The following is an 18,890-nucleotide window of genomic DNA, read 5'->3' as shown; positions in this document are numbered from 1 at the left end:
AAGAGAGGAAAAATGCAAAGGAATTATTAAAAAAAAACCATAGGATATTTGTTTAATATATCCTACTATGAATGTATGAATTTATACATAAAATCCTCCGTTGAACTTACGAGTTAAAACTTTGTTTCTTTTAGTCTTCTCATATGAGTATAGATAGAATGCTTCATTTTAAAGTTGGTCGCCCATATTATATAATCTCTAGAAATTTAACAAATTGGCAACCCTTTCACACTTTTTCTCACACGCTCTCTCCCAAGTAGCAATACACCACGCTCGATTTACTCAAAACATCACGTTGTCAAAGGACATTCATTGCTTGCAAGAATAATTTTCTATAACATTTTTTCCTAATCAATCCATGATATTTAAAGGTGACCGGGTTGATTATACATGGAACTAACAAGAATTACTTCAAGATTTTAATTTTAAGGCAAGTATATCGTTTATTTTATACTTTTTGTGTTTAGCGTCAGTGTGGACAACGAATGCAGTTTATGCAATTATAACCTAAAAAATGTTTCATTTCCACATAACACGGGGTTAGGGTTGTCGTGTTGCAGAAATTCATGTTTGCAAAATCTGCAATGTGGAACATTTTTCAACATTCCCAAAACGTGGTGGGCAGGTAGATGTGAAAAACACGTGGTGGTTTTGCCAGACAAACGTCGCCCAATGAAGCCATAAAATATGTCAAGTAGAGAATGAAGATCAAGATTAATACATCTGTATGTATGTAGATGAGTGGCTGAAATGTTAATATGAACGGGTTAAAGCTAAAAACAGATACAACGTTTGATTAAAGTTTTGCGTTGGGCGTCGAGAAAAAAACAACAACAACAGGGCGACGACGATACCAAAGTCCAGCGTTTATCGGCATATATTTCAAATGAATTTGAATTTTTCGGCATCATGCCCAACTGTGTAAAAACGGCCAAAACGACACAAAACTTTACCCAAACGTTGTATGTGTTTCCAGCTTAAGTTAATTGGTGAGATAAACAGAACAATAATAGTACAAATAACTATCAAAAGCATTGAAAGAAGATGGAACTGCTCTCACATTAATGAGAATTAAATGACATTATTTTATCGCCAAGTCTAAATTAGGCTGCCACTTACAGAGAATACTGTTCACAGACGGAATATTCTGAAATATGACTAGCATGTAGCTGATGTGTATCGAACTTATTACCACACAGAAGTTAATCTGTTGTGATGGAAACCGATTTGTCATAGCCGTTTTTTTTTTCTTGCAAAGTTCATTAGTGAATTCCATGGTGGAATAAGGTGTTACATCAATAACAATAATTGTGCCATTAATCATACCAAACGTCAAATTTGTTCACAATACTGCGTTGTTGCTAGAAATTGCTTGTTTACCAGTTGTATGTGATTTTATTCAGAATAATGCATTTTGACAACTAGTGTCATAATCAGCTGTTTTTGCCGTTGTACCTGTATTATTGTGCCATGGTGAATTCATAGAAAAATATATAGTTCAGCGGTACTTGAACTAGTGATCACACTACATCCATAGATGCACACTTTTCACTGTGGTAATACCCTAGACAGACGGCAGCGTTAATTTGCATTAAGATGTGCATTTACTAAACAGCTGATTGCTGTTTTGTTGTTGTTTGTCCTGTATTTTGTTTACCTTGTGTCTCAGAGCAAGAATATGCTCTCTCCCTCATATGAATATGGACCAGCCAAGATCATCCACATACGTTAACGTATGTGAGAATAACAATCACTCGTCGCTGATAGGGATAGGTAATGGAAAGCAATAATCGATTTTTCGACTTTTCGATTTTGGTCTAAAACTTAAAATGCGATTTTTCAGTCTGCCGATTATTTCAGTTGTCTTAAAACTCGACTTTCGACTTTTTCATAACCGCAGAAAATCGATTATAATCGACTATTCGTCGATTTTCGAATTTTCTTTTGAAACTGTAAAACCGCCAAAAGTGTAAAACCGCCAAGTCCACAATCTATGGGCAAACTCGAAAATCGAACACAAGATAATCGATTATGCGATTTTCCCTCCAGACAAATGTCGACTACGATTTTTAGATTTTTGGCTGCAAAAAGTCGATTAATCGATTAACCGAAAGTCGACTTACCTATCCCTAGTCGCTGAGCAGCCGACAAGTAAACATATGCATGGATATACGAATAATTTTAGTGGGGACACTGAACAAAACCGCACACACCCGCCACATGTTTACTGGTCACAGGTCTAGCAACCACTGAATGCCGATGCAAACTTTCTTGTGATTCTCTCACTACTTTACTCTCTTTTTTATTTTGAGCATCAATGATATGGACTCTCTTCTACGGTATTGCCATATTGAAATATCTAAATGCCCTTTAAATTCAATTTGATTTTGTGCATTAAGAATGTGGATAATGCCCGATTTAATTTGAATTAAGGCAGTTAATTAGTGAACTAGTTCAGAACCATAGTTCGTTTGCGTATGATTTATTTCATTAAAACAAAGTGATAATATAACTTTTTTGCAGATCGTTCATACAAACAACCGGCGTCCACTGAACTATAAGGCTTTAGTACATAAGAAACATCGCCACCTGGCTTTCTTGCTTCTCGTCATTTCTGAAATAATAAACATAAAAGATTAAAGAGGAAAACGGAAAACGGAAAAAGGGAAATTGGCTCGGCCTTCTTCCTGCTTTTTATGTTTATTCTGTCAGAAATGAAGCGGAGCAATAAAACCAAACCGCGAGGTTTGTGACTCAATCGAAATAATTTTTTTAGACCACTAGTTTTCACGAAAACCGTTTCAGACAATTTGGACTTGATTTAGCCATGTCCGTCTCTCTGGGTGGAGCGCACGGCTAAACCGATTTGCTTTAAAGTATCACAATATTAGGTCAATATAGATCGAATTTTTCTTTATTCTTTGATCAGTAATGACGCCCAACTTTACTGAAACGTTGGATGTATTTTCGGCTTCAGAACGCATAATTTAGAAATTTATTTCGCCGTGTAGCAGGAGGCTTTGCATATGATAATATTACTTCCAGGTATAGATGATGTTTGAATATGGACTAAATTTAGAAAAATTACATTTTAACAGCTCTACTCGGATCGTCTTGAAATTTTTGGCAACATGTTGGGGGGTTATCATGAACGGCAATTCCCCGAGAATTTTTTCACTTTCTTCCTTAAGTTGCAACGGCGGAAAAACAAAACTCACGGGGAAATTTCATTCATGATAACCCCCGTTATTCTTGCTGGGCCCTGTTAAGGGCTGCGTACATAAGATGCCTTGCCTGCTTACCTTGCTTACTTCTGATAAAAGAATAAAAAAGAAAAGGGCAACCCAGTTCGAAATTTCCTCGGCCTTCTTTATTCTTTTATTTTTATTATGTCAAAAATGAAGCAGGAAAGCAAGGCAATCAGGCAGAGCAGCTTATGTGCGCAGGCCTTTAGTCCTTTTGACACACTCGAGGGCCATACTAGAATATCATGAAGTGGCTGTAGAGGGCAACTCGATTTAAGAATCCCTAATAGCTTCAATAAAACCACTCTAGTACGACCTTCGACTTGCGACGACGCAATTTTTCGGGGACAAGTCCATACTTCCTGAGATAATACGTAAGATAACCTTATATTTGTCGGGAACTCGAAAAACGAGTTACAGAATTCCACTACTGATGAGAAATAATAAAAGAGCAAGGGCAACACAGATCGAATCTTTATATTTTTATCAGAAATAAGGTACACTTTACTGAAACGTTGGACGCGTTTTCGGCTTAAGGCACATGCAAAAAGTGTAAGTGGTACGTAGTAGTGGAAGCCTCGCCAGCTTGCTTTGCTTGTTTCTGATAAAAGAATAAAGAAGGCCGAGTAAATTTTCGAACTAGGTTGCCCTTTTTCCATTCTTTTATCAGAAGCAAGCAGTCAAGGCTGCTTATGTACCCAGGCCTTAAAAAATTATTACAGTAGCAACATTTGTAAATTCCCACTAATGAGCTAGCTAACGTTCGCATTAGCTTCGTGCCAGAACTAAAAAGTTTTTACACATTTAACACATTTTGAACATTTTTCCCCGAAATGCGTTCCCGTACGCCAAAAAAGTTGCAAAATGTTCACTTCTCTTTGAACAAAAATGGCGCTGAATGGCTCTCTCTTTAGAAACTTTTTACACGACAAATTTGAGCGAGCAAAAATGTGCAACATGTTTGCCGGCTTCCGATTGGCTGACACGCCGACTTTGGCATTTGTTCAAGCTTTTTCGACGTTTCTGCCATTTTTTCCTTCCCGTACATTTTGGAAAAATGTGTATGTGGAGCTCATTTTCGACGGCTTTCTCTTTTGACACTTTTACCATTAAAAAAGTACTGGAACGAAGCTATTGTCAACCAACCAACGCAAATAAAACCAGAAACACATCCAACATTGCAGCCAAGTACGAATTTTTCTTTCTTTTGCCAGAAATGGCGCAAAATTTTTTCAAACGATGAATGTGATTTCGGCTTAATGGCCTCGGCACATAAGGTCCGTTAAGTGTCACGTTACAACAACCACATGAATTATTATTATTATCCAAACTATTGTTCAACGATTTCAACAAATATTTACAATTTTTCATCCATATTTTTTTTTTAAATAAAAGCATTTTTTGTCATCTACCTTCTTAATGTTCTTTGAAGGACTCATAGGTTTTCATAGTTTGATTTTTCATTCACGAACAAATCATATCGTATCGATCGAATCGTATGTCTTAATTAGGCCCAAGGATTGTTCTTTTACGTGCAAAAATCTTCAAAGCCATTTTTGTAAAGCTTTCATAAAAATGTTTTTTATACGGAATGTTCTAATATCAATTACATTGTGCAATGTTTCTCTGTTCTAGAATTGTACAATTTTTGCAATTTTTTCTTTATAAATTTGACATACACCCTTTTTTTAATTTCACTACACTTATTTCATTCAAAATTTCTATATACCGTTAAGTAAAACACATTGAAGACATACGGCAACCCTTAATGTCTACTCTAGTTATAGATACACACCACAATGCGATATTGAAGAAATTCTTTAGTACTCTTCTTTCAACATGTTCAACACTTGCAATTTTTTACATTTCAAATTAAAAAGAAAAATCACTATCTTCCATTAAAAGAAGAATTTTAACTCATTCTTTACCTTTCTTTCTTAACACATTGACACTTATTCATTCACTTTATCCCCATAATTCTTTAATTTATTGATTCACTCGAAGAAGAAGAAAATGCCAATAGATTTGTTTGAAAATAAAAAAAAAATAAAAGGAAGCACAACAAATTATATGATAGCGAACATGAGTATCAACGAAGGCGGCGACAAACGACAAATACGATGAAACCAACAACAAAACCAAACACCCACTTTGTAAGTGGCGTGCGTGAAGTGTGGTATGTGTGTGTATTCCACTCTCCAATAACATAAAGTTATGCTTGGAATTCTATCACATTTTATTCACATTTCCACTTAATATTTCACATTATTTTCAGTGACATATTGTAGTATTAACCTTTCCGACTATTTTACCGCAAAAGGTAACACAAAATACCGTTAATATTCCATTTATTCAATAGCGAAAAGTATAGAAAAATCACAAACCGTGTGATCGCAAAACTTGCTTGTTGTTTGACGTTTAATATACATATGTTTCAGTTATCTGTCGTTCCCTCTGTCATAACAAAAATCAGTTGTTTTTATGTGTGTGGTGAGGTAAGTAAAATCAATGAAAGCAACAAAACAATGCCATCAAATGAATTCCTTTTGAGCGCGAGTTTGTGTGGTGGAATAGCGACCGGTATTTTTTGTATACATGCGGGACTGTTGGCTGAATGTAGATGAGTGTGTGTGTGTGAGTGTTAAATATATTTTGCTGTGTTTCATTCCATGTGGTGATAGATAAATTGGCATCAGCTGTTGCTTGCCCCGTAGATGTAGACATTTTGAAACACATGATTTTTGCAAGTCATGTGTATAGATTGAGGTTATGTTTGATTATATAATAAACAATTTTATTAAAAAAATCTTTTAAGTTTTTATAAACGTTTTATTAATATTTTGAAATCCATTTATCCGAAACTAAATGATTTTTGAAATGTACGATATTCATAATCTAATAAGGTTCATATAATTGAAAGCGCCCAATATTTGCATCTTATAAAATTTATTCCACAAAACTAAAAATAGGAGCTTTATTTAAACACAATATTGAACATATTTTCCTATCATTTTCCGTTCAAAATATTTCCATGGTTTTTATTTGTAAAACACACAATCAACCAATTCTGACCAAGGCATTAGAGATTTTATTTCAGAAGAAACCCGTACATTTATAAAACAAAATATTTGTTACAAGCTCCAAAATGTTGACAAAGCTCTTTGGAAAACAGACGAATAATTTTCGGGGTGGAGTGCTTTTATGCAAAATAATTTGATTGAAAAAACATACTAAAGAGTTTGGTTAGCCAAATTAAATAAAATTACTCAGTCGTATGCATCATGGGTGTGGAAACTTAGAGCATGTTTACACTGTATTGGATTTAGTAAACCCAGTGATCGACACCTGTCATCTTTTTGTCGATTATAAAGCAGCGTCCAGCGGCCTCCTACGTTCGAAAGTCTGAATTTGGTACCCCCGCAAAGCTCGTTCGTACAAGGTCCTCCGTTAAAATGGATAAGAACCTATCCAAAGAGTTTGGCTGACTTCCGTATCGTTGCTTTGTGGTTTTTAAACTTCGTCAAAATATTTCAGTTGCACACAATTGGCTCAATTTACACCAGTAGCCACATATTACTTGTTTACGCTGACGATATTAGCTCTGTTCCTTTACGCGCAAGAATCCTCAAGTTTTACCACTTTTTACTCGAAAAGCGTTCCTTTACTTTTGACACCATACAATTCATATGTGAGCAGTTTACAACTTTAACTACTTTTGCCGGTTTTACAAATTTCAAAAGTAAATGAACAGGCCAATTAACATCATGAGTAGATCAGTGAAGGAAGTAACTGATACCTTTAAGAAGGTCGATAGAGAATGTGGCTGCAAACGGCCAAAAGACAAAGTTGAGGGTAAAGACGCGCAATACGCCCATAGAACTCGGACCAACTGTGGAAGTTGGCTCCTTTCATTTTGTGGTAGTTAAAGACTTCTACAACAATTTCGTTGGCTGGCCATGTCATAAGAATGAGCGATGATGAACGCGCTAAAAAGGCGTATAAATACGGGCCGCGGTACACGCAGAATTTGAAAGGCCAAGGCTTCGATGGGTAAATAAGTGGAAGACGAGATCGAAAATTGGAAGTGGATCCAATGAAGATATCACGGACCGTATAAATAAGACGCAATGCCCTTCACTCCTTGCACAGAATATGAGAAAAGAAAGTGTAAAATCAGTGTTCTTTTATGTCTGCACCTCCAGAAGCTCCACCCAAATTTTCAGAAAGATACTGAAAACCGTGGTAAGTGACAGTGCTTCCAGCTGAGTACAATTTTTTTCTAAGTATGACCGACTTTTTCAATTTGAAGTTGGCATTTGTATGTGTAATGTTTTGAAAAATGTTAAAAATATTTAATATCCCACTTGTTCTAAAAAAGTCAATTGTCCCTTTTTTCTTAATTACATAACTAGTTACTGTTCTCCCTAGCTATTTTACCCCCCACACTTGGCACGTAAAATAGACAATATACATGTATGTATGTGTTTCCTAATTAAGAGTAATTGCTTAATAAGTTGGGCCACCTCACAGGTAATGCAACGTGTAGCCAATCGACTACTTTATAGATTACTGAGGGATAGCAAAATAATCGACGTTTTTCTAAAATATACCTTTGTACATAGAAAGCCTATTGTGATTACGTTTGCTGATGTGATTACTTTTGATGATGTTAATATATCCGAGCAAGAATGTGAAACATAAGTTGAAGATATAGTCTGTGAGAAATTTGAAAAGAGGTCCTGATCTTAGTGAAAAGCTGAAACAGTGAAGTATACAACATAGAGTGTCGCGGAACTGTTCTCAGCATCTCGTACAAATTATTAGAATCGAAAATTTGATAGTAACACCATTCTATAAATTCAGTCATCCTATAAGGCAAGAAATAGAAAATGTGTGCGGGGGTTCATATAGGCATAGTATTCCATTTAAGGAAAATGTCTACCGTAACTGAAATACCCCATAAAATTATTATTGATATCAACATTGACGGTTTGCCGTTATTTAAAAGTTCCAAGAAGCAGCTGTGGCCCATTTTAATTAGAGTAATAAACATAAAAAGTCAACCTGTTTTTTCAGTCGGGGTTTTTTTAGGGAAGAGTAATCCATCTTCTTGCGACAAGTTCGTGGAAAAACTAATTCAAGAGTTAAGCTTTTATATCGACAATGGTCTAGAAATAGAAGGTTTTTTGCATAACATTGAAATAAGGTCAATTTTATGTGATGCTCTAGCAAGAGCATTCATTGCGGGTACTCCGTCTCATACCTCTCGATATGGATGTTCAAAATGTACTTAATAGTGCGGTTACACTACAGTTTTTTGCCGGGTTAACCCACTTTATGAGGATTTATTGCTTAATCTGGTCAAATCTGACCAGATTTGCCATACAAAAATTAAATCCTCTCACGACAGGGTTTATTTTAAATCCGGCACAAATCCACCAAAAATATAGTGTTGTATTCGGTATTTGTGCAAAAAAATCCAAAATCGTGTTTTACACGTTTACGATTGGTCGCATGAGATTTTATGGAGTTAATAAATCTAAAGTTATTTGAAAATCATAAAATTATTTATTTTTTTACATTAGACACTTTTTTAACAAAAAGTACGCTTGATACCATGATACAAAAATGTATCCCTGTGTGAAAAATATACCAATATGAGCAAAGAGGGGACCATATCTCATACGAGAAATTGTAAAAGTGTAAAACACGACTTTATTAGTTATTTTGTATGTATACGTAAACAAACATCAGCTGACAGTTTATATCCTCGAAAAGCTAAGTGTAACCAGCAAAGATTAACCCACTGGATCTATTAGACCCAGTGGGTTAACCTTCAATAGTGTAACCGGGGTATAAATAGCTAGGAAGTGTGACGGAGTACTTACGTATAGCACAACGACGGGAACACCTATAACAGGTGAGGATTTTCGATTACGAAAGTATCGCAAGCATCAAAGCTAGAGTTGTGTCGTTCCGGAACGAACTAGTTCAAAGGAACTACTCCACAAAAGGAACGACCGGTACTAGGTCCGACTATGCGGTTCCGCTAGTTCCTTTTGCTCCCTCGTTCGTTTTTCTCCCATTCTTTTTGCTCTTCTCTTTCAGTTAGTTCCATCAGTTCATTTAACATCAGTTGTCTCTCTCTCCTCTCCCTGTCTTCTATTAGTAAATAAGAAATCTCATAGTGTCATTTCGTTTTTCATTTCTTCTTAACTGATCTTTGCCGAATTAAAAAAAAAGCAATTGAAGTATTTTTAATTAACAAAACGAATTGTAAATTTGTTTTAAATATTTGTAAACTACCATGAAGAAAGCCGAAAAAATTTATTTTTATTTTGTTTTGATGAAGAAGAAGCACGAACGATATGAACTAAGTGAACGAGTATGAGTGTGGGTATACATATAAAGGTTGGTACTAAAAGGAACTATGGAACTAACTGAACGACCTAGTTCCTTTTGCGGAACGGAACGGAAAGATCGAACCGTAAAAGGAACGAGATTGCCCAACTCTAATCAAAGCAGTTATTTAACGAGAGCGACATTAGAAAATATCAAAGTCTTAATGGTTACACAAGTGCCACTGGATATTATGCATTTGATTGATCTTGGAGTAATGTGAAAATTTTTATTAAGACTGATAAACAAAAAACTAATTACTGAGGCACAACAAACTAACAATATTTCTAATAGGCTTTTAAATCTACAACGTTTCATAACAAAAGAATTTGCGCGCAAGCCACGTTCACTGGTGGAACTTACTAACTGAAAGGCTACAGAACTACGACAATTTCTGCTCTACACCGGATTAATTGCATTGAAAGATGAAGTGGAAGAAGATGTTTATTATGAGTTTTTACTTTTGCATTGGTCATATAGAATGTTGTGTTGTCCAAAACAATGCATTTCCAATTTGGAATCCTTAATACCTTCCTAGAAAATTTTGCAATTATATTTGGCGAGAACAGTGTATCATATAACGTTCAAGGATTACTTCACTTAAAGGAAACTGTCTATTGATTCGAAAATTATTTGCAAAAAATCAAAAAGTTTATAAAAATACCTTCCAAAATTCCTCAACAGATATATAGGAAAGTCGTCGAGGAAAAGGCTGCAGTGCCGGAAGACTCTGATGGACTCGACCTAATGGGGGAAATCGTTAAATTTAAAAATAGTTTTCTGAGTAACAAGTTCCGAAACAACATGTGATATACAGTTTGTCAAGTAATTGTTTTCGAACCAAGAATACTAACATTTTTCTGTATTAATTTATGAAAAATGACTGATAATTATGATAAAAATGTCGGGTTTTTTGCAAAAAATAGTTGGCCGACTTATTTAAGACAGGATAGGATGAATAAATAAAAAATTAACCCACGTCGTCCAACAAAAAGTAAGGAAACCAATAACTACATGTAATGGAAGTTGTCAAATAAATGTTTTCAAAATGTAGTGAAGTTCCAAAATATCCCATATTTTTGGTAAATTCTTAAAAATCAGGACATTTTATGAATGTTATTCTTAAAAGGGTTAACTACTAACAAGTGTCAACAATATTAGGCATAGAATATCCCTGCTAGGAGGGTTACCATATAGACCAAGGGAGTATCAGGTCATATTACATGTAAACAGGGTCATATAGGTCTTATACCGGGAATATCTGAAAACTAAGGCGTTTTATGAGTTTTTTAGTTCACGATGATGGACTGCCATCAAATACAATAAATATTACCTACGGCATAATTAGATCAGAAGGGTTTCCAGATCGACTAAAATGTACCAGGTTATATAAACAGTGAACGAGGCCACCTGGGCCCCAGAACAGGGCACCGAAGTTTGTTTTTTTACTTAAAATTAATTAAGAGATAATGGCATTTCACTAAACCATCGGAAATATCGCAGTAGGAGACCAATATTGCTTAGAAATGTATGGGGTAAAAGTTTCGACAATTTTCAGAAATGCATACTCCGATCTATTAGACACATTTCGCCTACTCTGCAGTACTACTGTAGTAAATTTTAAGCGGGAAAATTTTGTTGATGGATAAATAATGCTTCAGTGTTAGCATGGAAGCAAAAAAAAACTTAGAGAATTTTTCTGAACAAACTATAAATTGTTGAAATCTGAGGTCTATTAAAAATAAGCATAGACTGACAATATCTTATATATGCATTTCTAAGCAATTTTTGTACTTTTATGTCATATTTTGGTTTATGTTGGAGAACTCCCTTATCCCTTAATTCAATTTGAGTTAAATAAACAAATTTTAAGCCCTGGTTATGGATCCAGGTGGCCTCGTTTACTGTTTATATAACCTGGCACCTTTTAATAGATCTGGCAACCCCACTGATCTAATTATTCTGCAGGTAATATTTATTGTAATTGATGGCAGTCCATCCTGGTGAACTATAACAACTCATAAAACGACTTAGTTTTCAGATATTCCCAGTATAAGACCTATAGGATCCTCTTTACATGTAATATGACCTGATACCCCCTTGGTCCATATGGTAACCCTCCTAGAAGGGATATTTTATGCCTAATATTGTTGATACTTGTTAGTAGATAACCCTTTTTAAGAATAACATTCATAAAATGTCATGATTTTCAAGAATTTACCAAAAATATGGGTTATTTTGGAAACTCCATTAAATTTCGAAAACATTTATTTGACAGCTTGAATTATATGTAGTTATGGTTTTTCGTTATTTTTGTTGGACTACGTGGTTCAATCTTTTATTTATACATACTATCTTGTCTTTAATAAGTCTACCAACTATTTTCTGCAAAAACCCGACATTTCTATCCCAATTATCAGTCATTTTTCATAAATTAATATAGAAAAATGTTAGTTTTCTTGGTTCGAAAACAATTACTTGACAAACTGTATATGCAACGCCAGTGCGAATATAGGGGTTTACACAAGATGATGGGGGAGACTTATTGGCCGAAGGCTAATAAATATACAAAAAAATTTACATGAACCATGCGACTCGATTTCCTTAGTCATATTTTTGGTTGATTCACAACCTTCGGAAATAGAGGAAACTTTTTCCTTAGAAGACATAAAATGTAAGACAATAGCCTTTCCATACAAAAATAAATTGCTATTACTGCCACTGTTACATGGATGTAATTAATTTCACCTCAATGTCGTTACTTAATTTCAATCATCATTAGAATATTCACCAAAAGCATCTTAACATTTCGGACTATTCTACACCCAACAAACGTATCAAAAGGGTTGAACTTGCTATTAACGCAGAAGGTATGTATACTGGAATGTTGGCTTAAAATGTGTGTGTTGTATTTATTGATTTTTTATAATTTTAGACTCGAATTCCACAAAATCCTCTAATGATAATCAACAATGCCTCAAAGAACAAATAGGAAACAATAATTTAGTGTAATTCAAGGTAAATTTTTTTGCGATTTAATTTTACCGATTTTTGTCGGTTACAGCAAAAATGAGTTACAGAATCCTCTACTCTACTACTCTACTATTTTTTGTCGGGTTCACCCACTTCATTAGGATTTATTTAACTTTTGCGCTATCGAATTGACATTTGAAACCCAAACCCACTGGGTTAATCCGGTTAAGTGTAACCGGGGTATAGAGGTCTTAGCAAACGACTGAACAAGATGGAAAGAGTATGTCGACGCCCTCTTTTCAATATGATATTTTAAATTACTTTTTCAACTATGAATTATTTTTCAATGTGAATTATTATGAAACTTTAAAAGACATCAATTCAATTAACGATATTAAAAAATATGCAATGGAATTTACATTTTTATCTACTGATATTACTAACTTCAGTACAATGTAAACGGTCTAAACATTTGTGGGTTTGAAACTCTGAAAATGGCATTTCCAGCGGTCTTATGGCCTGTTTCACTACGTCGAAAGAAAATGAAGGGAACGAAAAACAATTAAACTTTGCTTTTCATGGTAATATTGATTTTGTTTTTGCTTCGAAGCACCTAAAAATTTTGAAAATCATATACGAGTTTAGTAGTTTTTCTTTCGTTTTCCTTTGACATAGTGAAACAGGCTGTTAGTATAATACTAGCCGCATTTTCCCATATTTTCGCTATTGGGCTGTTTCACTCTGGCTGACTTCAGTATCGTCAGATGATTTGCAATTATTAAACTTCGTCAAAATATTTAAGTTGTACACTCATACATTGTTCCTCTAAAATGCAACCAAATGCATCAGAAATAAAAATGATACATGTTTGTTTTTTATCTGCGTTAGATATGTGCACTTGTGACGTTTTGAAGTACATAGCTTCGCATTTGTTAAGTATTAAGGCGTTATGAAACACAATAATTCAGACATTTGCAGTCATTTACAAAGCACCTGACGATACGGAAGTCAGCCTCTTTCTCCGGTACACTATTTTAAATGGCGTTGAAGTGTCGTTCACACAAGCCGTATGCTATGTCAGAAAAGATGTCAAATTTGCCATCCCTATTTACAGAAAAAAGGAAAAAGATGAATGAAAATTAATGAACTAAACCTTTTATATAGATGCAGAGGGAAAAATGTGATGCTTCATTCTTAATCCCATACACTGTTCTTGTCCAAGAAGTTAGAAAGAATGAAGCATGTTACTATGAATGACGAATGGTGTAGTGGAAACGGGTTAATTCGTGTACGCCGTTCGACAGGCGAACAACGTAATTCAAACTCGTGGGAACATACTATAAACAACTGAAAAATTAAATGACTATATATATCATGTCGGACTGAGGCTCAATCAAACAATCATTACTCCAAAGCGCACATGGACACACACAAACCTATCGCCACCAACATAACCTAATCAAAAGCACATTTCTAAATCTTATCTTCGAAACAGAGTAGAAGAATTTTAATGTTCCATTTTCATGTGGTTCGTCTAATTTACAAGGTTGCCATTACGTTTCAATAACACAGTGCTACAGTGAAAATTTGCAGGGGTTCTAATGCATAAATTCGGTTTTGTGGGAGTCCACAGAATACGAAAATACCTTTGGTTGCTTTGGGTCACTTCGGTTTTTCATTTTATAACGGTAAATGTAGTGAAAAATGGGCTTTCTTGAATTTTCAACTTTAAACGGACATTACTTCTTTTTTCCACAACCAATTTGCACACACTGTTTTTCATTATAAAGGGGAGAGTAATGCCTTTCGAACAAGCCATAGATTTTTAAAATTGGTTAACAAATCGCTAATTAATAGTGGTTTAAGTGTGACAAAAACGCATTAAAAAACAGTAAAATGTTTTTCCTTGTGCTCCAGGCAGCGTAAATGGCACCTAACAGTACAATTATTCACAGATAGCATGTAGGAAATTTAGTTGGCTTTCCAAAATGGGAAAAACCAACAAAATCCGTTGAAAAATGAATGCGTTATGGCATTTTTTGTGTTGCAACTTTTTGGTTTTTTCTCATATTTTCCTTTATAAAACATTGATACCTTGTGCGTAATTGTTAAGCAGGATAATCACAACTAGAATCATACATGCTAAGATACCCATCTTTTATAAAGGAAAATATGAAAAAAACCAAAAAGTTGAAACACAAAAAATGCAATAACGCATTCATTTTTCAACCGATTTCGTTGGATTTTCCCATTTTGGAAAGCCAACTAAATTTCCTACTTGCTAACAGTAAATAATTGTACCGTTAGGTGTCGTTTACGCAGCCTAGGGCACAAGGAAAAATGTTTTACTGTTTTTTAATGCGTTTTTGTCACACTTAAACCACTATTACTTAGCCACTTGTTAACCGATTTTAAAAATCTATGGCTTGTTCGAAAGGCATTACTTTCCCCTTTATGATGAAAAAAAGTGTGTGCAAATCGGTTGTGGAAAAAAGAAGTAATGTCCGTTTAAATTTGAAAATCCAAGAAAGCCCATTTTTCACTACATTTACCGTTATAAAATCAAAACCCGAAGTGACCCAAAGAAACCAAAGGTATTCTCGTCTTCTATGGACTCCCACAAAACCGAATTTGTGCATCAGAAATCCTGCAAAAAAATTTTGTCCACTTTTGTATCACAGTGTAATTAGCTCTGTCATAAATGTGGTTATGATTTGTGTAAATTGGCACAGAACAATTAGGTAGTTTCACTTGGAAAAGAGTTAAGGCAAGTCCCGCACTAGAGTCATTTCATTGAAAAATTTCATGAAATTAGGTGTTCTTAGATCTAGTTACACACTAAAGTAATTTTATGAAATTCATAAATGTAGTATCATCTAATTCATAGACGCCTCACGGCGCATCGTGTCTGATTTGTTTAGATTTAAGTCGAAAGTACATCCAACGTTTCAGTAAAGTTGGACGTTATTTCTCATAAAAGAATAAGGAAAATGGCTGACTTCCGTATCGTCAGTTGTTGTGTGTTATTTAAACTTCGTCCAAATATTTCAGTTGTACACTCAAAGATTGTTCCTCGAAAATGCAAATAAATGCATCAGAAATAAAAATGATATATGTTTGTTTTTTACCTGCGTTAAAAATGCGCAATTTTGACGTTTGGAAACACGTAGCTTCGCAGTTGTTAAGTACAAAGGCGTTAAGAAACATAATTGGTCTGTTTCTTTACTTTTGAAAATGGTAAAACCGGCAAAAGTAGTAAAAGTTGTAAACTGTTCCCATATGAATTGTATGGTGTCTGAAGTAAAGGAACGCTTTTCGAGTAAAATGTTGTAAAACTTGAAGATTCTTGCACGTAAAGGAACAGAGCTAATACTTCACACATTTGCCAAACGCAACTGACGATACGGAAGTCAGCCAAATTTAAGCAAGGGAAAGGCAACTATTTTATTTTTTTATCAGAAATGACGCCCAAATTTACTGAACGTGGATGTGTTTACGGCATTATGATTTATGTTGCGTTGAGATTGGCATTTATTTAGTACTGTTATGCCAACTGTCATTTGCGAATAACACAATAATGGTACATAAAAGATATAAGAAATTAATAAAATTACGAACTTTACAAAAAGTAAATAAAGTAATATGCTGTTTATATTAGAGCTTTTTGCAGGGTTAACCTTCCTTGAGAGGATTTGTTTAAAATATAAGCAAGGGAATTGACATTTAAACCCAGTCGGTTTGTTAAATCCGGTTATATATAAACGGGTTATTAAGCACTATGTACAAATCATTACTGGATGTTGTTCGTTTGCTCTACAGTACAATACAAAAGACCTTAAAGCCTCGGCACATAAGAAGCATGTCATTCTTGCTTAACCCATTCGTACCGAGACAAATTTCTTATTTATTTTTTAAAAACAAAGCACTCTTTTAGGGAAATTAGGACTCACTGATGTCAAAAATCAAATCAAAAATCATGTGACGTATACGCAAAGGAATTGACAGTTGAAATCCACTCGATTTCATAAATATAAACGTACTATATGTTCCGGGGTATTTAAATGAACAAACGCATTCGGTCCGTTGAGTTTCGTTTTAAAGGCCGCTGCACATACGGCGCGTTGAGCTTGTTGCGTTACAACAACCACATGAAAACTTCAAGAACAAACTAGGCATCAAATACACATTTCCCATGTGGTTGTTGTCTGTAACGCGCAACTCGTCACACAACGAACCGTATGTATTTGGCCCATAAGCGTCAAAAACAATAACCATATGAACAAATTTAAGTGATGTCAAGTTTTTTCTTGAAATTTTCATGTGGTTGTTGTAATGCCGCACTCAATTTAAATTCTGATTCGTTCGAATTACTAGCAAACTTCTGTTTTATTGAAAAATATTTGATTCATTTGCGTTTTCAAACAAACAAAAATGTCCTACAATAATGCTAGGTTTACATTTGAGAAATCCACTCGATTTCAACTGTCAATTCCATTGCTCAAACGTCAAACGAAATCTCATCCGAAATCCATTGGATTTCATTTGACGTTTAACCAATGGAATTGACAGTTGAAATCGAGTGGATTTCGTAAATGTAAACCAAGCATAACATCAGTTCGGTAGTGATTCGAACGAATTTGAATTCGAATCGTTTGGCAACACTGACATTGTCAAAAAATAAGACATGTCATTTTACTGAATTTATGAACGCACCACGGTAAAATTACTTAGGTAGATGCCTCAGCCCAGCTGATCGAATCTAAAACGTCAAAAAACTAGGAATTCGCTATGAAAAATCAAAACAAAAAACCATATGATTCGGTAAGTAAGAGATAGCATGTGTTCACTCCACTGTACAAACACAAGCGATAAAAAGAGACTACAAGAAACCATTTGGCGAAAATTTTGACAGTTTACATTACAAAAAAAGGTGCTTTGTTGTAGCAATTCCCCGATGTTTCTACCTAAGTAATTGTACCATGGAACGCACAAATTGCTTTAGTCTGGTGCCTGACTATGAAAATTTTCATGAAAATGTTTTGAGCTTATGGGTAAGAAGACAGAAAGAGAGCTCCTTCACCTCCGCTCTCTCCTAAAAGCTAAAATATTTTCATTAGTTATTTTCAGTGTCTGGCACATGAGTTACTTTTACTTTTTGTAAATTTTTTTTTTTTTTTTTAATTTGTTATATTTCACAAATCAACCTTTTCTTATTGTTTTTTAATGTATTTTTCTTCGCAAATGTCAGTTGGCATAACATACAATTTTTTACCACTATAAAGATGTAAACACTATCAACGTTTTAATAAAGTTGAGCCCCATTTCTGATAAAATAACAAAGAAAAAATCGATCTTTGTTGCCCTTGCTCTTTTATCAGAAATTATGACCAACTTTATTGAAACGTTGGATGTGTTTCGACTATATCATTTTAAAAAGTAAAGGAACAGACCTATAGTAAATTTCCCATTGGACCAAAAGTAGTTCAATTGAAAATAAAATCCGTTCATAATTCCCAAAATTTTTCCATACTTTTATTTTTTCCATTCGGTATTTAACGATTAAGCCGTAAACACATCCAACGTTCCATTAAAGTTGGGCGTCATCTCTTATAAAAGAATAAAGAAAAATTCGATCTATGTTGCCCTTATTATTTTATTAGAAATGATGCCCAGCTTAAAGCCAGCGTTTGAGTAAAGTTTTATTTCAGCCCTAAACACATCCGATGTATGAGTAAAGTTTTGTGTCATTTCTGATAGATGAATAAAAGGCAAAGTGCTACAAAGTTTCAATTTTTCTTTATTCTTCTACCACAAATGACAGACGTTGGAGGTGTTTTCAGCTTAAGTTATCATGTCCTTTCTACATGTTTTCTTTCCGAGGCGAAAATAGGGAACGGTGACAATTAGCAAATAATTGGATGACAAGCCATACAATTTATCGACCAATATTTAGTTGCATGCGAATAAATGTTCAGTGTATTGCAAGTGTCATTACCGAAATAACTGATATTCGTCAAAAGTGTTGTTTTAGTAGTTGTTGTTCTTCATATCACTATACTTTTCCTTTTTTAATTAGCAAAAATGTTCGTGTTATACAATACATTTTGTTTTAACTGTACTTCCGCAGATCTTCGTTACATGTGAGTGAGAGTAGCAAAAACAAAATGGCGACCAACAAAAAAAAACATAGAAACATTGAAAATGAAATAACATAATAGTCCGCATCACAATGCTAATGAAAATCTGGCCATCATCTTATACATACACATGCAC

General features: G+C 34.4%; 1 protein-coding gene across 8 annotated transcripts in view; it reads right to left on the bottom strand.

Annotated features, from left to right (window-relative positions):
* The window catches only part of ocm (over compensating males), a 32,577-nt gene that overhangs the window by 13,374 nt on the left and 313 nt on the right, over nucleotides 1–18,890 (bottom strand). Inside the window, exons 1-2 of one of the 8 annotated variants that reach the window (XM_073956825.1) lie at nucleotides 455–756; nucleotides 111–396 (exon numbers count right to left, since the gene is read on the bottom strand). The exons of 1 other annotated variant lie outside the window; for it this stretch is intronic. The gene's annotated coding sequence lies outside the window, so the exon portion shown is untranslated. Of the gene's footprint in view, nucleotides 1–110; nucleotides 397–454; nucleotides 757–4,657; nucleotides 5,018–5,173; nucleotides 5,872–10,308; nucleotides 10,389–18,890 lie in introns of those variants that run through there. 6 more of the 8 variants (XM_073956828.1, XM_073956823.1, XM_073956826.1 and 3 more) reach the window with 6 other exon arrangements.

Source organism: Musca autumnalis, unplaced genomic scaffold, assembly GCF_047663935.1.
Source record: "Musca autumnalis isolate F117 unplaced genomic scaffold, ASM4766393v1 scaffold_5, whole genome shotgun sequence".
Lineage (NCBI taxonomy): Eukaryota > Metazoa > Arthropoda > Insecta > Diptera > Muscidae > Musca > Musca autumnalis.
The sequence above is the reverse complement of the archived record's forward strand: the minus strand, read 5'-3'. Positions and strand labels throughout refer to the sequence as shown.